This window comes from Oncorhynchus masou, unplaced genomic scaffold (assembly GCF_036934945.1).
Source record: "Oncorhynchus masou masou isolate Uvic2021 unplaced genomic scaffold, UVic_Omas_1.1 unplaced_scaffold_2268, whole genome shotgun sequence".
NCBI lineage: Eukaryota > Metazoa > Chordata > Actinopteri > Salmoniformes > Salmonidae > Oncorhynchus > Oncorhynchus masou.
The window spans coordinates 4,159-26,500 of NW_027008738.1; the positions used below are offsets into that span (position 1 = coordinate 4,159).

General features: G+C 43.4%; 1 pseudogene; it reads left to right on the plus strand.

Annotated features, from left to right (window-relative positions):
- Positions 1–2,125: 2,125 nt before the first annotated feature.
- LOC135533179 (protein Atg16l2-like) overlaps positions 2,126–22,342 on the plus strand; it is a 34,718-nt pseudogene continuing 14,501 nt past the window's right edge.

The window sequence follows — 22,342 nt, forward strand, 5'->3', positions numbered from 1 at the left end:
TTACCAATGTTACTACTACTACTACTACTACTACTGTTACTTCTCTACTACTACTACTACTACTACTGCTACTACTGTTACTACTACTACCGCTACTACTACTACTACTACTGCTACTACTGTTACTACTACTACTACTGTTACTCCTACTACTACTGCTACTACTGCTACTACTACTACTACTGTTACTACTACTACTACTATACTACTATGGCTACTACTGTTACTACTACTACCACTACTACTACTGCTACTACTACTGTTACTACTGCAACTGTTACTACTGCTACTACTACTACTGCTACTGTTACTACTACTACTGCTACTACTACTGTTACTACTACTGCTACTACTGTCGATACTACTACTACTACTACTACTACTACTACTGCTACTGTTACCACTACTGCTACTGTTACAACTACTACTGATACTACTACTACTACTACTGATACTAATGATGCTACTACTCCTGCTACTAGTACTACTGCTACTACTACACTACTACTACTGCTGCTGCTGCTACTACTACTACTGCTACTGATGCTACTACTACTACTACTACTGATACTACTACTGCTGCTAATACTACTACTGCTACTACTACTACTATTGCTCCTGCTACTGATACTACTATTACTACTACTGTTACTACTATTACTACTACTGCTACTACTTGTATTACTACTACTACTACTACTACTGTACATAATGAATATGGGCACATCTCACTACTACTACTGTTACTACTGCTATTAATGCTACTACCACTACTACTACTACTACTGCTACTACTACTACAACTACTACTGTACATAATGAATATGGGCACATCTCACTACTACTGCTACTACTACGACTACCACTACTACTACTACTACTATTACTACTGCTACTACCACTACTACTACTACTGTTACTTCTGTTACTACTACTGCTACTGTTACCACTACTGCTACTACTACTACCACTACTACTACTGCTACTACTACTACTACCACTACTACTACTACTGTTACTTCTGTTACTACTACTGCTACCACTACTGCTACTACTGCTACTATAGATGCTCCTACTACTGCTACTACTACTACTGCTACTACTACTACTACACTATTAGTACTACTGCTACTACTATTACTACTACTGCTACTGATGCTACTACTACTACTACTACTACTGATACTACTACTGCTGCTACTACTACTACTGCTACTACTACTACTGCTACTACTACTACTGTTGCTACTGCTACTGTTACTACTATTACTACTACTGCTACTGTTACTACTATTAATACTACTGATACTACTTCTATTACTACTACTACTACTTCTACTACTGTACATAATGAATATGGGCACATCTCACTACTACTACTATTGTTACTACTACTGCTACTACTGCTACTACTACTACTGCTACTGTTACTACTACTACTACTACTACTACTGTTACTGCTACTACTACTGTTACTACTGCTACTACTACTACTACTACTGTTATTACTACTACTGCTACTACTGCTACTACTACTGTTACTGCTACTGTTACTGCTACTACTACTGCTACTGTACATAATGAATATGGGCACATCTCACTACTACTACTACTGTTACTACTACTAACGCTACCACTACTACTATCACTACTACTGCTACTGCTACTACTACCACTACTGCTATTACTACTACTACTACTACTACTGCTACTAGTACTACTTCTACTACTACTGCGACTGCTTCTAGTACCACTGCTACTACTGCTACTACTACTACTACTACTACTACTACTACTACTGCTACTACCACTGCTACTACTACTACTGCTGCAACCACCACAATACACAACATTATCCAAGGCACTACTTCTGCTGCTACCGCCAACACCCACTTCCACCAACAGCCATCACCACCCAACACCACCCACCAACAGACATCACCACCCAACACCACCCACCAACAGACATCACCACCCAACACCACCCACCAACAGACATCACCACCCAACACCACCCACCAACAGCCATCACCACCCAACACCATCCACCATCACCAACAACCATCACCACCCACCTCCACTTGTAGACATTATTTAACATGTTCCATTATTTCCATGTTTCCAGGCATGCTCCACAACAGAGGTACACTAGATGGCAGCAACGAAGGAATAACCAGCATAGAGTTTGACCAAACAGTAAGACATCACAGCATTACAACACTACACTACATCCCCACTACACTAATTCACCACTACACTAAATCACCACTATACTACTACACTACATCCCCACTACACCACTACACTAAATCACCACTACACTAATTCACCACTATACTACTACACTACATCCCCACTACACCACTACACTAAATCACCACTACACTAATTCACCACTACACTAAATCACCACTATACTACTACACTACATCCCCACTACACCACTACCCTAAATCACCACTACACTAATTCACCACTACACTAAATCACCACTATACTACTACACTACATCCCCACTACACCACTACACTAAATCACCACTACACTAATTCACCACTACACTAAATCACCACTATACTACTACACTACATCCCCACTACACCACTACCCTAAATCACCACTACACTAATTCACCACTACACTAAATCACCACTATACTACTACACTACATCCCCACTACACCACTACACTAATTCACCACTACACTAAATCACCACTATACTACTACTACACTAAATCACCACTACACTAATTCACCACTACACTAAATCACCACTATACTACTACTACACTAAATCACCACTACACTAATTCAACACTACACTACATCCCCACTACACTAATTCACCACTACACTAAATCACCACTACACCACTACTACACTAAATCACCACTACACTACACCACCACTACACTATCACTACACTACCACTACACCTCCACTACACCACCACTACACCCCTACACTAAATCACTACTATACCACTAAACCACTACACTACACTACACCACCACTACATCACCACTACACTACATCACCACTACACTACACCACCACTACACTACATCACCACTACACCACCACTACACTACACTACCACTACACCACCACTACACCACCACACCACCACTACATCACCACTACACTACATCACCACTACACTAAATCAGTACTACACCACTACACTACACCACCACTACATCACCACTACACTAAATCAGTACTACACCACTACACTACACCACTACCACTACACCACCACTACATCACCACTACACTAAATCAGTACTACACCACTACACTACACCACCACTACATCACCACTACACTACACCACCACTACATCACCACTACACTACATCACCACTACACTAAATCAGTACTACACCACTACACTACACCGCCACTACACCACCACTACACTACACCACCACTACACCACTACACCACGACACTACACCACCACTACATCACCACTACACTACATCACCACTACACTAAATCAGTACTACACCACTACACTACACCGCCACTACACTACACCACCACTACACTACACCACCACTACACCACTACACCACGACACTACACCACCACTACATCACCAGTACACTACACCACCACTACACCACCACTACACTACACCACCACTACACTACACCACCACTACACTGTCACTACACTGTCACTACACCACCACTACACTGTAATATGACTAGAGATGATACACTACACTGTAATATGACTAGAGATGATACACCATACAATACACTGTAATATGACTAGAGATGATACACTACACTGTAATATGACTAGAGATGATACAATACACTGTAATATGACTAGAGCTGATACAATACACTGTAATATGACTAGAGATGATATACACCATACAATATACTGTAATATGACTAGAGATGATACACTACACTGTAATATGACTAGAGATGATATACACCATACAATACACTGTAATATAACTAGAGATGATACACTACACTGTAATATGACTAGAGATGATATACACCATACAATACACTGTAATATGACTAGAGATGATATACACCATACAATATACTGTAATATGACTAGAGATGATACAATATACTGTAATATGACTAGAGATGATATACACCATACAATACACTGTAATATGACTAGAGATGATATACACCATACAATACACTGTAATATGACTAGAGATGATACACTACACTGTAATATGACTAGAGATGATATGCACTAGACTGTAATATGACTAGAGATGATATACACCATACAATACACTGTAATATGACTAGAGATGATACACTACACTGTAATATGACTAGAGATGATATGCACTAGACTGTAATATGACTAGAGATGATATACACCATACAATACACTGTAATATGACTAGAGATGATACACTACACTGTAATATGACTAGAGATGATATGCACTAGACTGTAATATGACTAGAGATGATATACACCATACAATACACTGTAATATGACTAGAGATGATACACTACACTGTAATATGACTAGAGATGATATGCACTAGACTGTAATATGACTAGAGATGATATACACCATACAATACACTGTAATATGACTAGAGATGATACACTACACTGTAATATGACTAGAGATGATATGCACTAGACTGTAATATGACTAGAGATGATATACACCATACAATACACTGTAATATGACTAGAGATGATACACTACACTGTAATATGACTAGAGATGATATGCACTACACTGTAATATGACTAGAGATGATACACTACACTGTAATATGACTAGAGATGATATGCACTGGACTGTAATATGACTAGAGATGATATACACCATACAATACACTGTTAAATGACTAGAGATGATATACACCATACAATACACTGTAATATGACTAGAGATGATACACCGCCGGTGGTTTAACTCCTGATGATGAAGCACCACTGTTCTGTACTGCTGATTGGACCTGGAGCGGCTCACAGTGTCCTGAGAATGCTTACTGTTATATAATGTGTTGAAATGATCCCGTGTGTGTGTGTGTGTGTGTGTGTGTGTGTGTGTGTGTGTGTGTGTGTCTGTCTGTGTCTGTGTCTGTGTCTGTGTGTCTGTGTCTGTGTCTGTGTCTGTGTCTGTGTCTGTGTGTGTGTCTGTGTCTGTGTCTGTGTCTGTGTCTGTGTCTGTGTCTGTGTGTGTGTGTGTGTGTGTGTGTGTGTGTGTGTGTGTGTGTGTGTGTGTGTGTGCGTGTGTGTGTGTAACCCATCATTAGGGCACCAGGGTTATAGCAGCGTCATATGATAAATCAGCTCTGTTCTGGCGGCTGGATGACTCCGCTCCCAAGGTAACCAAGCAACCAGGCTGATACTGTCATCAGCACGCTTACACATACACACACAATTACACACACACACACACACACACAATTACTCACACATATGTATTGTGAAGCTGGATAGAATCTGTTCAGTGTCTGTGTAATGTAGACACAGAACAGTGTAGTGTAATCTGGACCAATGTAGAGATTGGAGAGAGAGAGTGATGAGGATAGAACGACTGGAGAGAGAGTGATGAGGATAGAACGACTGGAGAGAGAGAGAGTGATCAGGATAGAACGACTGGAGAGAGTGAAGAGAGAGAGAGAGTGATGAGGATAGAAAGATTGGAGAGAGAGTGATGAGGATAGAACGACTGGAGAGAGAGAGAGTGATGAGGATAGAACGACTGGAGAGAGAGAGAGTGATGAGGATAGAACGACTGGAGAGAGAGAGTGATGAGGATAGAACGACTGGAGAGAGAGAGAGAGTGATGAGGATAGAACGACTGGAGAGATTGAAGAGAGAGAGAGTGATGAGGATAGAAAGATTGGAGAGAGAGTGATGAGGATAGAACGACTGGAGAGAGAGAGTGATGAGGATAGAACGACTGGAGAGAGAGAGATGAGGATAGAACGACTGGAGAGAGAGAGAGTGATGAGGATAGAACGACTGGAGAGAGAGAGAGAGATGAGGATAGAAAGACTGGAGAGAGAGAGAGAGATGAGGATGGAACGACTGGGGAAAGAGAGTGATGAGGATAGAACGACTGGAGAGAGAGAGAGTGATGAGGATAGAACGACTGGAGAGAGAGAGTGATGAGGATAGAACGACTGGAGAGAGAGAGTGATGAGGATAGAACGACTGAGAGAGAGAGTGATGAGGATAGAACGACTGGAGAGAGATAGTGATGAGGATAGAACGACTGAGAGAGAGAGTGATGAGGATAGAACGACTGGAGAGAGAGAGAGAGATGAGGATAGAAAGACTGGAGAGAGAGAGAGAGATGAGGATAGAACGACTGGAGAGAGAGAGTGATGAGGATAGAACGACTGGAGAGAGAGAGAGTGATGAGGATAGAATGACTGGAGAGAGAGAGAGTGATGAGGATAGAACGACTGGAGAGATTGAAGAGAGGGAGAGTGATGAGGATAGAAAGATTGGAGAGAGAGAGAGTGATGAGGATAGAACGACTGGAGAGAGAGAGAGTGATGAGGATAGAACGACTGGAGAGATTGAAGAGAGAGAGAGAGAGTGATGAGGATAGAACGACTGGAGAGAGAGAGTGATGAGGATAGAACGACTGGAGAGATTGAAGAGAGAGAGAGAGAGAGAGAGAGAGTGTAGAAAGATACCAACTCTTATTTAGAATGATGACCCAGCTGTGGAAAACGTTGTGTGTGTGTGTGTGTGGCAACTCCACAGCTCACTCTGACAGGCCACTCACGTAAAGTGACAGCAGCCAAGTTTAAATGCAGCCTGCGCCAGGTGGTGACAGGAAGCGCTGACAGGACCGTCAAGATCTGGGATCTCCACCGCGCTGCTTGTAAGTCATTGACTGACCTTACTCTAACCCTGACCCTTGACCCTACAGTGACCCTGGCCGTAATCCTTCAGAGAAAGGGACAAAGTCCCCCCCCCAGGCTCTATATCTCTCCTCCCCAGGTATCCAGGCCATTGAGGTTCTATCTATATCATCAGGTATCCAGACAATTAGGGTTCTATCTCTCCCCCCAGACATCCAGACAATTAGGGTTCTATCTCTCCACAGATATCCAGACCATTGAGGTTCTACCTCTCTATCTCTCCTCCCCAGGTATCCAGACCATTGAGGTTCTACCTCTCTATCTCTCCTCCCCAGGTATCCAGACCATTGAGGTTCTACCTCTCTATCTCTCCTCCCCAGGTATCCAGACCATTGAGGTTCTATCTCTCTATCTCTCCTCCCCAGGTATCCAGACCATTGAGGTTCTACCTCTCTATCTCTCCTCCCCAGGTATCCAGACCATTGAGGTTCTACCTCTCTATCTCTCCTCCCCAGGTATCCAGACCATTGAGGTTCTATCTCTCCTCCTCAGGTATCCAGACCATTGAGGTTCTATCTCTCCACAGATATACAGACCATTGAGGTTCTACCTCTCTATCTCTCCTCCCCAGGTATCCAGACCATTGAGGTTCTATCTCTCTATCTCTCCTCCCCAGGTATCCAGACCATTGAGGTTCTACCTCTCTATCTCTCCTCCCCAGGTATCCAGACCATTGAGGTTCTACCTCTCTATCTCTCCTCCCCAGGTATCCAGTCCATTGAGGTTCTACCTCTCTATCTCTCCTCCCCAGGTATCCAGACCATTGAGGTTCTATCTCTCTATCTCTCCTCCCCAGGTATCCAGACCATTGAGGTTCTATCTCTCTATCTCTCCCCCCCAGGTATCCAGACCATTGAGGTTCTACCTCTCTATCTCTCCTCCCCAGGTATCCAGACCATTGAGGTTCTATCTCTCTATCTCTCCTCCCCAGGTATCCAGACCATTGAGGTTCTATCTTACTGCAGTGATGTGGTGTGTTCTGAGCACGTCATCGTCAGTGGACACTATGACAGGAAGATACGCTTCTGGGACAGCAGGTAGGAGCACTCCCATATAGCTGTAACCCATATAGCTGTAACCCATATAGCTGTAATCCTACCCATATAGCTGTAACTCCACCCATATAGCTGTAATCCTACCCGTATAGCTGTAACTCCACCCATATAGCTGTAACTCCACCCATATAGCTGTAACCCAACCCATATAGCTGTAACCCTACCCATATAGCTGTAACTCCACCCATATAGCTGTAATCCTACCCATATAGCTGTAACCCATATAGCTGTAACTCTACCCATATAGCTGTAACCCATATAGCTGTAACCCTACCCATATAGCTGTAACCCTACCCATATAGCTGTAATCCTACCCATATAGCTGTAACCCTACCCATATAGCTGTAACTCCACCCATATAGCTGTAACCCTACCCATATAGCTGTAACTCCACCCATATAGCTGTAACTCCACCCATATAGCTGTAACCCTACCCATATAGCTGTAACCCTACCCATATAGCTGTAACTCCACCCATATAGCTGTAATCCTACCCATATAGCTGTAACCCATATAGCTGTAACCCTACCCATATAGCTGTAACCCTACCCATATAGCTGTAACCCATATAGCTGTAACCCTACCCATATAGCTGTAACCCATATAGCTGTAATCCTACCCATATAGCTGTAACCCATATAGCTGTAATCCTACCCATATAGCTGTAACCCTACCCATTTAGCTGTAACCCATATAGCTGTAACCCTACCCATATAGCTGTAACCCATATAGCTGTAATCCTACCCATATAGCTGTAACCCTACCCATTTAGCTGTAACCCATATAGCTGTAATCCTACCCATATAGCTGTAACCCATATAGCTGTAATCCTACCCATATAGCTGTAACCCATATAGCTGTAATCCTACCCATATAGCTGTAACCCTACCCATTTAGCTGTAACCCATATAGCTGTAATCCTACCTATATAGCTGTAACCCATATAGCTGTAACCCTACCCATATCGCTGTAACTCTACCCATATAGCTGTAACCCATATAGCTGTAACCCTACCCATATAGCTGTAACCCATATAGCTGTAATCCTACCCATATAGCTGTAACCCTACCCATTTAGCTGTAACCCATATAGCTGTAATCCTACCCATATAGCTGTAAACCTACCCATATAGCTGTAACCCATATAGCTGTAACCCATATAGCTGTAACCCTACCCATTTAGCTGTAACCCATATAGCTGTAATCCTACCCATATAGCTGTAAACCTACCCATATAGCTGTAATCCTACCCATTTAGCTGTAACCCATATAGCTGTAACCCTACCCATATGCTGTAATCCTACCCATATAGCTGTAACCCATATAGCTGTAATCCTACCCATATAGCTGTAACCCATATAGCTGTAACCCTACCCATATAGCTGTAATCCTACCCATTTAGCTGTAACCCATATAGCTGTAATCCTACCCATATAGCTGTAACCCATATAGCTGTAACCCTACCCATATAGCTGTAACTCTACCCATATAGCTGTAACCCATATAGCTGTAACCCTACCCATATAGCTGTAACCCTACCCATATAGCTGTAACCCATATAGCTGTAACCCTACCCATTTAGCTGTAACCCATATAGCTGTAGTCCTACCCATATAGCTGTAACCCATATAGCTGTAACCCTACCCATATAGCTGTAATCCTACCCATATAGCTGTAACCCATATAGCTGTAACCCTTCCCATTTAGCTGTAACCCATATAGCTGTAACCCTACCCATATCGCTGTAACTCTACCCATATAGCTGTAACCCATATAGCTGTAACCCTACCCATATAGCTGTAACCCATATAGCTGTAATCCTACCCATATAGCTGTAACCCTACCCATTTAGCTGTAACCCATATAGCTGTAATCCTACCCATATAGCTGTAAACCTACCCATATAGCTGTAACCCATATAGCTGTAACCCATATAGCTGTAACCCTACCCATTTAGCTGTAACCCATATAGCTGTAATCCTACCCATATAGCTGTAAACCTACCCATATAGCTGTAATCCTACCCATTTAGCTGTAACCCATATAGCTGTAACCCTACCCATATGCTGTAATCCTACCCATATAGCTGTAACCCATATAGCTGTAACCCTACCCATATAGCTGTAACCCTACCCATATAGCTGTAACCCTACCCATATAGCTGTAATCCTACCCATATAGCTGTAACCCATATAGCTGTAACCCATATAGCTGTAACCCATATAGCTGTAATCCTACCCATATAGCTGTAATCCTACCCATTTAGCTGTAACCCATATAGCTGTAATCCTACCCATATAGCTGTAACCCATATAGCTGTAATCCTACCCATATAGCTGTAACCCTACCCATTTAGCTGTAACCCATATAGCTGTAATCCTACCCATATAGCTGTAACCCATATAGCTGTAATCCTACCCATATAGCTGTAACCCATATAGCTGTAACCCTACCCATATAGCTGTAATCCTACCCATTTAGCTGTAACCCATATAGCTGTAATCCTACCCATATAGCTGTAACCCATATAGCTGTAACCCTACCCATATAGCTGTAACTCTACCCATATAGCTGTAACCCATAGCTGTAACCCTACCCATATAGCTGTAACCCTACCCATATAGCTGTAACCCATATAGCTGTAACCCTACCCATTTAGCTGTAACCCATATAGCTGTAGTCCTACCCATATAGCTGTAACCCATATAGCTGTAACCCTACCCATATAGCTGTAATCCTACCCATATAGCTGTAACCCATATAGCTGTAACCCTTCCCATTTAGCTGTAACCCATATAGCTGTAACCCTACCCATATAGCTGTAATCCTACCCATATAGCTGTAACCCATATAGCTGTAATCCTACCCATTTAGCTGTAACCCATATAGCTGTAACCCTACCCATAATATGTACTGGCACTACTGTGTACTGGCCACTATGTGATTTTTATCTTGCATGAAGTTGTCTGTGACTGTTGATTCTTTGATATCCTGAACCTGTCTGGTTTTATTCTGAGATGACTCGGCGAAATCAGAATAATGACCTCAGAATTTGACAGATGAGTTGTACCTCAGTGTCTGTTTCTCCCCTGACCTCTGACCCTGACTACATGTCTGTTTCTCCTCTGACCCTGACTACATGTCTGTTTCTTCCCTGACCTCTGACCCTGACTTACATGTCTCTTTCTCCTCTGACCTCTGACCCTATGTCTGTTTCTCCCCTGACCTCTGACCCTGACTACATGTCTGTTTCTCCTCTGACCCTGACAACATGTCTGTTTCTTCCCTGACCTCTGACCCTGACTTACATGTCTCTTTCTCCTCTGACCTCTGACCCTATGTCTGTTTCTTCCCTAACATCTAACCCTGACTACATGTCTGTTTCTCCGGGAGCTATAGGGTTAGCTAACGGCAGATTTTCATGACTCGACTTAGACTTGACAATTGGTGACTCACTCGGACTCGCCATCTTGACCATTGATGACTCACTCGGACTCGCCTTCCTGACCAATGGTGACTCATTCGGACTCGCCTTCCTGACCATTGATGACTCACTCGGACTCGCCATCTTGACCATTGATGACTCGTCTTCCTGACCATTGATGACTCATTCGGACTCGCCTTCTTGACCATTGGTGACTCAGACTTGCCTTCTCTTGACTTGTGTTTGCACCTACACTTGGACTGAATATTAGGCGCCCTGGGTGCACAGACGGCACACAAAGCCTGGAACATGTATGGACCTTGCTTTAAGCACAAGGGCATTGTCATGCTGAAACAGCAAAGGGCCTTCCCCAAACTGTTGCCACAAAGTTGGAAGCACAGAATCATCTAGAATGTCATTGTATGCTGTAGCATTTAGATTTCCCTTCACTAGAATTAAGGGTCCCAACCATGAAAACCAGCTCCAGACCATTATTATAAGCGAGGATTTTGCACAGCCTCCAATCATAAGCTACACAGCACGCAAGCGACTCTCTTCCTTCACTGTGACCTCCAGTCACCAGCCTACTCTTTAGCTTTGCCTAGTTAAGAGAAGGCTAAGCTTGAGAGCAGGCGCATTATTTTCATTTTATTTGCGATTTTCAGAAATCATTAACGTTGCGTTATGCTAATGAGCCTGAGGCTTTATTCACGATCCCGGATCCGGGATGGGGAGTATCAAGAGGTTTAAGAAATAAACAGGTTTTTTTTTATGAGTGAGTGGCGATATACTGCCGCCTGGTGGCGACGAGAAACAATTACCTAATAAGACCAATTATAAATTGATGGACACGTGACTCGACTATTGGTGACTCGGATCTGGACTCGACTCGGACTTCAGCCATGGGGACTTGGGACATGACTCGGACTTGGGACATGACTCGGACTTGGGACTTGACTCGGACTTGGGACTTGACTCGGACGTGGGACATGACTTGGACTTGGGACTTGACTCGGACTTGGGACTTGACTCGGACTTGGGACTTGACTCGGACTTGGGACTTGACTCGGACTTGGGACTTGACTCAGACTTGACTCAGACTACAACACTGGCTAATGGTAGATGCACTATATGTACAAAAGTATGCAGACAACCTTTCAAATGAGTGGATTCGGCTTTTTCAGCCGCACCCGTTGCTGACAGGTGTATAAAACCCGAGCACACAGCCATGCAATCTCCATAGACAAACATTGTTAGTAGAGTGGCCTTTTTGAAGAGCTTAGCAACTGTGGCACCGTTATTGGACACCGGATGCCGGGAGAAGACTACCTGCCCGAATGCATAGTCCCAACTGTAAAGTTTGGTTGAGGAAGAATAATGGTCTGGGGCTGGTTTTCATGGTTCGGGACCCTTAATTCTAGTGAAGGGAAATCTAAATGCTACAGCATACAATGACATTCTAGATGATTCTGTGCTTCCAACTTTGTGGCAACAGTTTGGGGAAGGTCCTTTGCTGTTTCAGCATGACAATGCCCTTGTGCGCAAAGCAAGGTCCAGACAGAAATGGTAAGTCGAGATCGGCGTGGAAGAACTTCACTGGCCTGTACAGAGCCCTGACCTCAAACCCATCGAACACCTTTGGGATGAATTGGAACGTCGACTGCGAGCCAGACCTAATCACCCAACATCAGTACCCGACCTCACTAATGCTCTTGTGGCTGAATGCAAGCAAGTCCCCGCAGCAATGTTCCAACATCTAGTGGAAAGCCTTCCCAGAAGAGTGGAGGCTGTTATAGCAGCAATGTTCCAACATCTAGTGGAAAGCCTTCCCAGAAGAGTGGAGGCTGTTATAGAAGCAATGTTCCATCATGTAGTGGAAAGCCTTCCCAGAAGATTGGAGGCTGTTATAGCAGCAATGTTCCAACATCTAGTGGAAAGTCTTCCCAGAAGAGTGGAGGCTGTTATAGAAGCAATGTTCCATCATGTAGTGGAAAGCCTTCCCAGAAGAGTGGAGGCTGTTATAGCAGCAATGTTCCAACATCTAGTGGAAAGCCTTCCCAGAGGAGTGGAGGCTGTTATAGCAGCAATGTTCCATCATGTAGTGGAAAGCCTTCCCAGAAGAGTGGAGGCTGTTATAGCAGCAATGTTCCATCATGTAGTGGAAAGCCTTCCCAGAAGAGTGGAGGCTGTTATAGCAGCAATGTTCCAACATCTAGTGGAAAGCCTTCCCAGAAGAGTGGAGGCTGTTATAGCAGCAATGTTCCAACATCTAGTGGAAAGCCTTCCCAGAAGAGTGGAGGCTGTTATAGCAGCAATGTTCCAACATCTAGTGGAAAGCCTTCCCAGAAGAGTGCTCACAGTAGCTATAGAGTTAGGGTTACTGTTAGCTATAGGGTTAGGGTTAGCTCACAGTAGCTAAAGGGTTAGGGTTAGCTAACAATAGCTATAGGGTTACGGTTAGTTAACCGTAGAGATGGGGTTAGCGTTAGTAGCTATAGTATTAGCTAACAGTAGCTATAAGGTTAGGGTTAGTTAATAACCATAGAAATGGGGTTAGCGTTAGTAGCTATAGGGTTAGGGTTAGCTAACAGTTGCGATAAGGTTAGCTAACGGTAGCTATAGGGTTAGCTGACGGTAGATTTAGGGTTAGCTAACGGTAGCTATAGGGTTAAGGTTAGCTGATGGTAAATTTAGGGTTAGCTAACGGTAGCTATAGGGTTAGCTGACGGTAGATTTAGGGTTAGCTAACGGTAGCTATAGGGTTAGCTGACGGTAGATTTAGGGTTAGCTAACGGTAGCTATAGGGTTAAGGTTAGCTGATGGTAAATTTAGGGTTAGCTAATGCTGGATATAGCCTCTTCTGTTTGGTATCAGCTGGGCTAACTGACACACTGTTAACACCTTCACAGTAATGTGGTTAATTGATACCCGAGCCAGTTATATTTATTAATCCATCCTGATATAGTTGTAATGGCGATGTCCAAACGAATTAGCGTTATCATTAAGTGTTATGATTTGGGCTAATTTCATGGTCATAATGCTCAGTGTCTGTCTTTTTACTTACATTACAGTAGATCAAATCAGATTTATTTATATAGCCCTTCTTACATCAGCTGATATATCTCAAAGTGCTGTACAGAAAACTTAGCCTAAACCCCAAACAGCAAGCGATGCAGGTGTAGAAGCACGGTGGCTAGGAAAAACTCCCTAGAAAGGCCAGAACCTAGGAAGAAACCCAGAGAGGAACCAGGCTATGAGGGGTGGGCCAGTCCTCTTCTGGCTGTGCCGGGTGGAGAGGAACCAGGCTATGAGGGGTGGCCAGTCCTCTTCTGGCAGTGCCGGGTGGAGAGGAACCAGGCTATGAGGGGTGGCCAGTCCTCTTCTGGCTGTGCCGGGTAGAGAGGAACCAGGCTATGAGGGGTGGCCAGTCCTCTTCTGGCTGTGCCAGGTGGAGATTATAACAGAACATGGCCAAGATGTTCAAATGTTCATAAATTACCCGCATGGTCAAATAATAATCACAGTCGATGTCGAGGGTGCAACAGGTCAGCACCTCAGGAGTAAATGTCAGTTGGCTTTTCATAGCCGATCATAGATCCACTTGTATAGCTGGCAGATGACGGAGATCACCACAGAACATACTGGACATATAATTCTGTTCAGCTCTCCTCTCTCTGATCTGCCATTTAGTACATTATCTAATTGTCTCTTCTCTACATTACCATGGACATTATATTGTCTATTCTCTACATTACCGTGGACATTATATTGTCTATTCTCTCTACATTACCATGGACATTATATTGTCTATTCTCTCTACATTACAGTGGACATTATATTGTCTATTCTCTCTACATTACCATGGACATTATATTGTCTATTCTCTCTACATTACCATGGACATTATATTGTCTATTCTCTCTACATTACCGTGGACATTATATTGTCTATTCTCTCTACATTACCGTGGACATTATATTGTCTATTCTCTACATTACCGTGGACATTATATTGTCTATTCTCTCTACATTACCATGGCCATTATATTGTCTCTTCTCTTTACATTACCGTGGACATTATATTGTCTATTCTCTTTACATTACCGTGGACATTATATTGTCTCTTCTCTTTACATTACCGTGGACATTATATTGTCTCTTCTCTCTACAATACAGTGGACATTATATTGTCTATTCTCTTTTCATTACCATGGACATTATATTGTCTCTTCTCTCTACAATACAGTGGACATTATATTGTCTATTCTCTTTACATTACCGTGGACATTATATTGTCTCTTCTCTCTACATTACCGTGGACATTATATTGTCTATTCTCTACATTACCGTGGACATTATATTGTCTCTTTTCTCTACAATACAGTGGACATTATATTGTCTATTCTCTCTACATTACCGTGGACATTATATTGTCTCTTCTCTACATTACTGTGGACATTATATTGTCTCTTTTCTCTACAATACAGTGGACATTATATTGTCTATTCTCTTTACATTACCGTGGACATTATATTGTCTATTCTCTACATTACCGTGGACATTATATTGTCTCTTCTCTCTACAATACAGTGGACATTATATTGTTTATTCTCTACATTACCGTGGACATTATATTGTCTCTTCTCTACATTACTGTGGACATTATATTGTCTATTCTCTACATTACCGTGGACATTATATTGTCTATTCTCTCTACATTACCATGGACATTATATTGTCTATTCTCTCTACATTACCGTGGACATTATATTGTCTATTCTCTCTACATTACCGTGGACATTATATTGTCTATTCTCTCTACATTACCGTGGACATTATATTGTCTATTCTCTCTACATTACCGTGGACATTATATTGTCTATTCTCTCTACATTATCATGGACATTATATTGTCTATTCTCTCTACATTACAGTGGACATTATATTGTCTATTCTCTACATTACCGTGGACATTATATTGTCTCTTCTCTACATTACCGTGGACATTATATTGTCTATTCTCTCTACATTACCGTGGACATTATATTGTCTATTCTCTCTACATTACCATGGACATTATATTGTCTATTCTCTCTACATTACCGTGGACATTATATTGTCTATTCTCTCTACATTACCATGGACATTATATTGTCTCTTCTCTACATTACTGTGGACATTATATTGTCTCTTCTCTCTACATTACCGTGGACATTATATTGTCTCTTCTCTACATTACTGTGGACATTATATTGTCTATTCTCTACATTACCGTGGACATTATATTGTCTCTTCTCTACATTACCGTGGACATTATATTGTCTATTCTCTACATTACCGTGGACATTATATTGTCTATTCTCTCTACATTACCGTGGACATTACATTGTCTATTCTCTCTACATTACCATGGACATTATATTGTCTATTCTCTCTACATTACCGTGGACATTATATTGTCTATTCTCTCTACATTACCATGGACATTATATTGTCTATTCTCTCTACATTACCGTGGGCATTATATTGTCTATTCTCTCTACATTACCGTGGACATTATATTGTCTATTCTCTCTACATTACCGTGGACATTATATTGTCTATTCTCTCTACATTACCATGGACATTATATTGTCTATTCTCTCTACATTACCGTGGACATTATATTGTCTATTCTCTCAACATTACCATGGACATTATATTGTCTTTCTACATTACCATGCACATTATATTGTCTATTCTCTACATTACCGTGGACATTATATTGTCTATTCTCTCAACATTACCATGGCCATTATATTGTCTTCTCTACATTACCATGGCCATTATATTGTCTTCTCTACATTACCATGGACATTCTATTGTCTTTACTACATTACCAAGGACATTATATTGTCTATTCTCCCTACAGTACCATGGATATTATATTGTCTTCTCTACATTACCAAGGACATTATATTGTCTATTCTCTCTACATTACCATGGACATTATATTGTCGTCTCTACATTACCATGGACATTATATTGTCTCTAGATGACTATGTACATGTTCTCTATTCCTTGCTGTGTTCTGTGTGTTGGAGATGATGATGATGGTTGTTGTTAGCTCCAAGCAGCAGCAGGGCATCTCTCCCTCTCTCTCTGACATCTCTCCTTCACTCCCCTGCTAGTCGTCAACTGCAGACTTTCATGTTCCACTGTCGCTTAGCAACAGTCCACCTACATCATAGTCTCTCTCCACCCCCCCCCTCCCCCCCAGCCCCTTCTGTTCTGGGATTGTCTCTGTTATGACATTGGTGAAATTGAAATTTGCTGCGCTACATGTCTGGTGTTCATTTCTGTATTTATTAGTTTCAGCACGTTGATAGTGAATCGCTACAGCCCAACAGACCTGAGTAACCCTAACCCTACACTTTACACCCTAACCTTACACCCTAACACTACACCCTAACACTACACCCTACACCCTAACACTACACCCTACACCTTACACCCTAACCCTACACCCTAACACTACACCCTACACCTTATACCCTACACCCTAACCTTATACCCGAACCTTACACCCGAACCCTACACCCTAACCTTACAACCTACACCCTAACCCTACACCCTAACCTTACACCCTAACCTAACACCCTAACCTAACACCCTGATCTTACACCCTAACCTTACACCCTACATCTAACCTTACACCCTAAACCTCACCCTACACCCTAACCTTAAGCCCTAACCTAACACCCTAACCTTACACCCTAACCCTAACCTTACACCCTAACCCTAACCTTACACCCTAACCCTACAACAGATCTGCAGGGGGTTTTCTGTTTCTCCCTCAGTAGAAGCTGTTACTCTTTAATAATTGAAACACTTCATAACTCTGTAGTTTACAGGTCAATGATGTTGATAAATCTTTTCACTATTGTATTACAGTTAGCTACCTGCTACAGTTCAGTTATGCACGTTGCTATGTTACATACAGTTCAGTTATGCACGTTGCTATGTTACATACAGTACAGTTATGCACGTTGCTATGTTACATACAGTACAGTTATGCACGTTGCTATGTTACATACAGTACAGTTAGGCACGTTGCTATGTTACATACAGTACAGTAAGACACGTTGCAATGTTTTCTACCTGCTACAGTTCAGTAAAGCACGCGTTGCTATGTTACATACAGTACAGTAAGACATGTTACATACAGTACAGTTAGGCATGTTGCTATGTTACATACAGTACAGTAAGGAACGTTGCTATGTTACATACAGTACAGTAAGGAACGTTGCTATGTTACATACAGTACAGTAAGGAACGTTGCTATGTTACATACAGTACAGTTATGCACGTTGCTATGTTACATACAGTACAGTTATGCACGTTGCTATGTTACATACAGTACAGTTATGCACGTTGCTATGTTACATACAGTACAGTTATGCACGTTGCTATGTTACATACAGTACAGTTATGCACGTTGCTATGTTACATACAGTACAGTTATGCACGTTGCTATGTTACATACAGTACAGTTAGGCACGTTGCTATGTTACATACAGTACAGTTAGGCACGTTGCTATGTTACATACAGTACAGTTATGAACGTTGCTATGTTACATACAGTACAGTTATGTGCGTTGCTATGTTACATACAGTACAGTTTGTGCGTTGCTATGTTACATACAGTACAGTTATGCTATGTTACGTTGCTATGTTACATACAGTACAGTTATGTACTTTGCTATGTTACATACAGTACAGTTAGGCACGTTGCTATGTTACATACAGTACAGTTATGCGTTGCTATGTTACATACAGTTCAGTTAGGCACGCGTTGCTATGTTACATACAGTACAGTTATGTACGTTGCTATGTTACATACAGTACAGTTATGTACGTTACTATGTTACATACAGTTCAGTTAGGCACGTTGCTATGTTACATACAGTACAGTAAGGCACATTCTGCTAGACCATGTTGAGATGTGACTCACTGCCTTCCCCCTCCCCTCTCCCTCCTCCGTCCCCCTCCCCCGCCCCCCCCCCCTCCCCAGGGCTGCCAGCTGTACCCAGGAGGTTCCTCTCCAGGGAAGGTAACATCTCTGGACATCTCTACTGACCACCGTCAGCTCCTCAGCTGCTCCAGAGACGAGAGTCTGCAGGTGGTCGACCTTCGCATGAACAGCTCCAGGATATGCTTCAGGTAGCCAGACCAGTGCGGCATGGTGCTCTGATAATGTACTGTAGTGTTCTGTGTCGATCCTCGGCCAAAGGCCTGCAGATGGCGATATTGAGTTGTTTCCATCTTACCGTCCGAACACATTGTATCTCCGTTCAGGCTGCTAAGGAGTCGATTTCCTCCTTGACTCGATTTAATGGCGAGAAGGTGGGGGGGGATATGTACTTTTTTAAACACCCTTTGCCATCACCATGCTAATTGCTAAAACTACTTCAGCCAGGGGGTAAACAACAGCCTGCTGCAACCTGATGAGCTGAACGCGAAATGCTACCTCTGAGACTAGCATTCCTAGGTATTACCTCTTTAGCATGGTGATGGAAAAGGGTGTTTCATAAATAAAAGTACACATATTTCTCCCTCCCCCACCTTCTCGCCATTAAATCGAGTTCGGGAGGAAATCGATGCCTTCGCAGCCTGAACGGAGAATGTATTAGGTACGAACCGGTCCACGGGGGATACCAGTGTATTGCCTGGCTGCATACAATGTGTTCGGACGGTAAGATGGAAACAACTCAATATCGCCATCTGCCGGCCTTTGGTCTCTGACCTGACTCTCCTCCCCTATAGAGCTAACCCTGGTCTATCTCTGACCTGACTCTCCTCCCCTATAGAGCTAACCCTGGTCTATCTCTGACCTGACTCTCCTCCCCTATAGAGCTAACTGACCTGACTCCTCCCCTATAGAGCTAACTGACCTGACTCCTCCCCTATAGAGCTAACTGACCTGACTCCTCCCCTATAGAGCTAACCCTGGTCTATCTCTGACCTGACTCTCCTCCCCTATAGAGCTAACCCTGGTCTATCTGACCTAACTCCTCCCCTATAGAGCTAACTGACCTGACTCCTCCCCTATAGAGCTAACCCTGGTCTATCTCTGACCTGACTCTCCTCCCCTATAGAGCTAACCCTGGTCTATCTCTGACCTGACTCCTCCCCTATAGAGCTAACCCTGGTCTATCTCTGACCTGACTCTCCTCCCCTATAGAGCTAACCCTGGTCTATCTGACCTAACTCCTCCCCTATAGAGCTAACTGACCTGACTCCTCCCCTATAGAGCTAACCCTGGTCTATCTCTGACCTGACTCTCCTCCCCTATAGAGCTAACCCTGGTCTATCTCTGACGTGACTCTCCTCCCCTATAGAGCTAACTGACCTGACTCCTCCCCTATAGAGCTAACCCTGGTCTATCTCTGACCTGACTCGCCTCCCCTATAGAGCTAACCCTGGTCTATCTCTGACCTGACTCCTCCCCTATAGAGCTAACCCTGGTCTATCTCTGACCTAACTCCTCCCCTATAGAGCTAACCCTGGTCTATCTCTGACCTGACTCCTCCCCTATAGAGCTAACCCTGGTCTATCTCTGACCTGACTCTCCTCCCCTATAGAGCTAACTGACCTGACTCCTCCCCTATAGAGCTAACCCTGGTCTATCTGACCAAACTCCTCCCCTATAGAACTAACCCTGGTCTATCTCTGACGTGACTCTCCTCCCCTATAGAGCTAACTGACCTGACTCCTCCCCTATAGAGCTAACCCTGGTCTATCTGACCTAACCCCCCCCCCCCTATAGAGCTAACCCTGGTCTATCTCTGACCTGACTCCTCCCCTATAGAGCTAACCCTGGTCTATCTCTGACCTGACTCCTCCCCTATAGAGCTAACTGACCTGACTCCTCCCCTATAGAGCTAACCCTGGTCTATCTGACCAAACTCCTCCCCTATAGAACTAACCCTGGTCTATCTCTGACGTGACTCTCCTCCCCTATAGAGCTAACTGACCTGACTCCTCCCCTATAGAGCTAACCCTGGTGTATCTGACCTAACTCCTCCCCTATAGAGCTAACCCTGGTCTATCTGACCTAACTCCTCCCCTATAGAGCTAACTGACCTGACTCCTCCCCTATAGAGCTAACCCTGGTCTATCTCTGACCTGACTCCTCCCCTATAGAGCTAACCCTGGTCTATCTCTGACCTGACTCCTCCCCTATAGAGCTAACCCTGGTCTATCTCTGACCTGACTCTCCTCCCCTATAGAACTAACCCTGGTCTATCTCTGACCTGACTCTCCTCCCCTATAGAGCTAACTGACCTGACTCCTCCCCTATAGAACTAACCCTGGTCTATCTCTGACGTGACTCTCCTCCCCTATAGAGCTAACTGACCTGACTCCTCCCCTATAGAGCTAACCCTGGTGTATCTGACCTAACTCCTCCCTATAGAGCTAACCCTGGTCTATCTGACCTAACTCCTCCCCTATAGAGCTAACTGACCTGACTCCTCCCTATAGAGCTAACCCTGGTCTATCTCTGACCTGACTCCTCCCCTATAGAGCTAACCCTGGTCTATCTCTGACCTGACTCCTCCCCTATAGAGCTAACCCTGGTCTATCTCTGACCTGACTCTCCTCCCCTATAGAACTAACCCTGGTCTATCTCTGACCTGACTCTCCTCCCCTATAGAGCTAACTGACCTGACTCCTCCCCTATAGAGCTAACCTTGGTCTATTTCTGACCTGACTCCTCCCCTATAGAGCTAACCCTGGTCTATCTCTGACGTGACTCTCCTCCCCTATAGAGCTAACTGACCTGACTCCTCCCCTATAGAGCTAACCCTGGTCTATCTGACCTAACTCCTCCCCTATAGAGCTAACCCTGGTCTATTTCTGACCTGACTCCTCCCCTATAGAGCTAACCCTGGTCTATCTCTGACCTGACTCTCCTCCC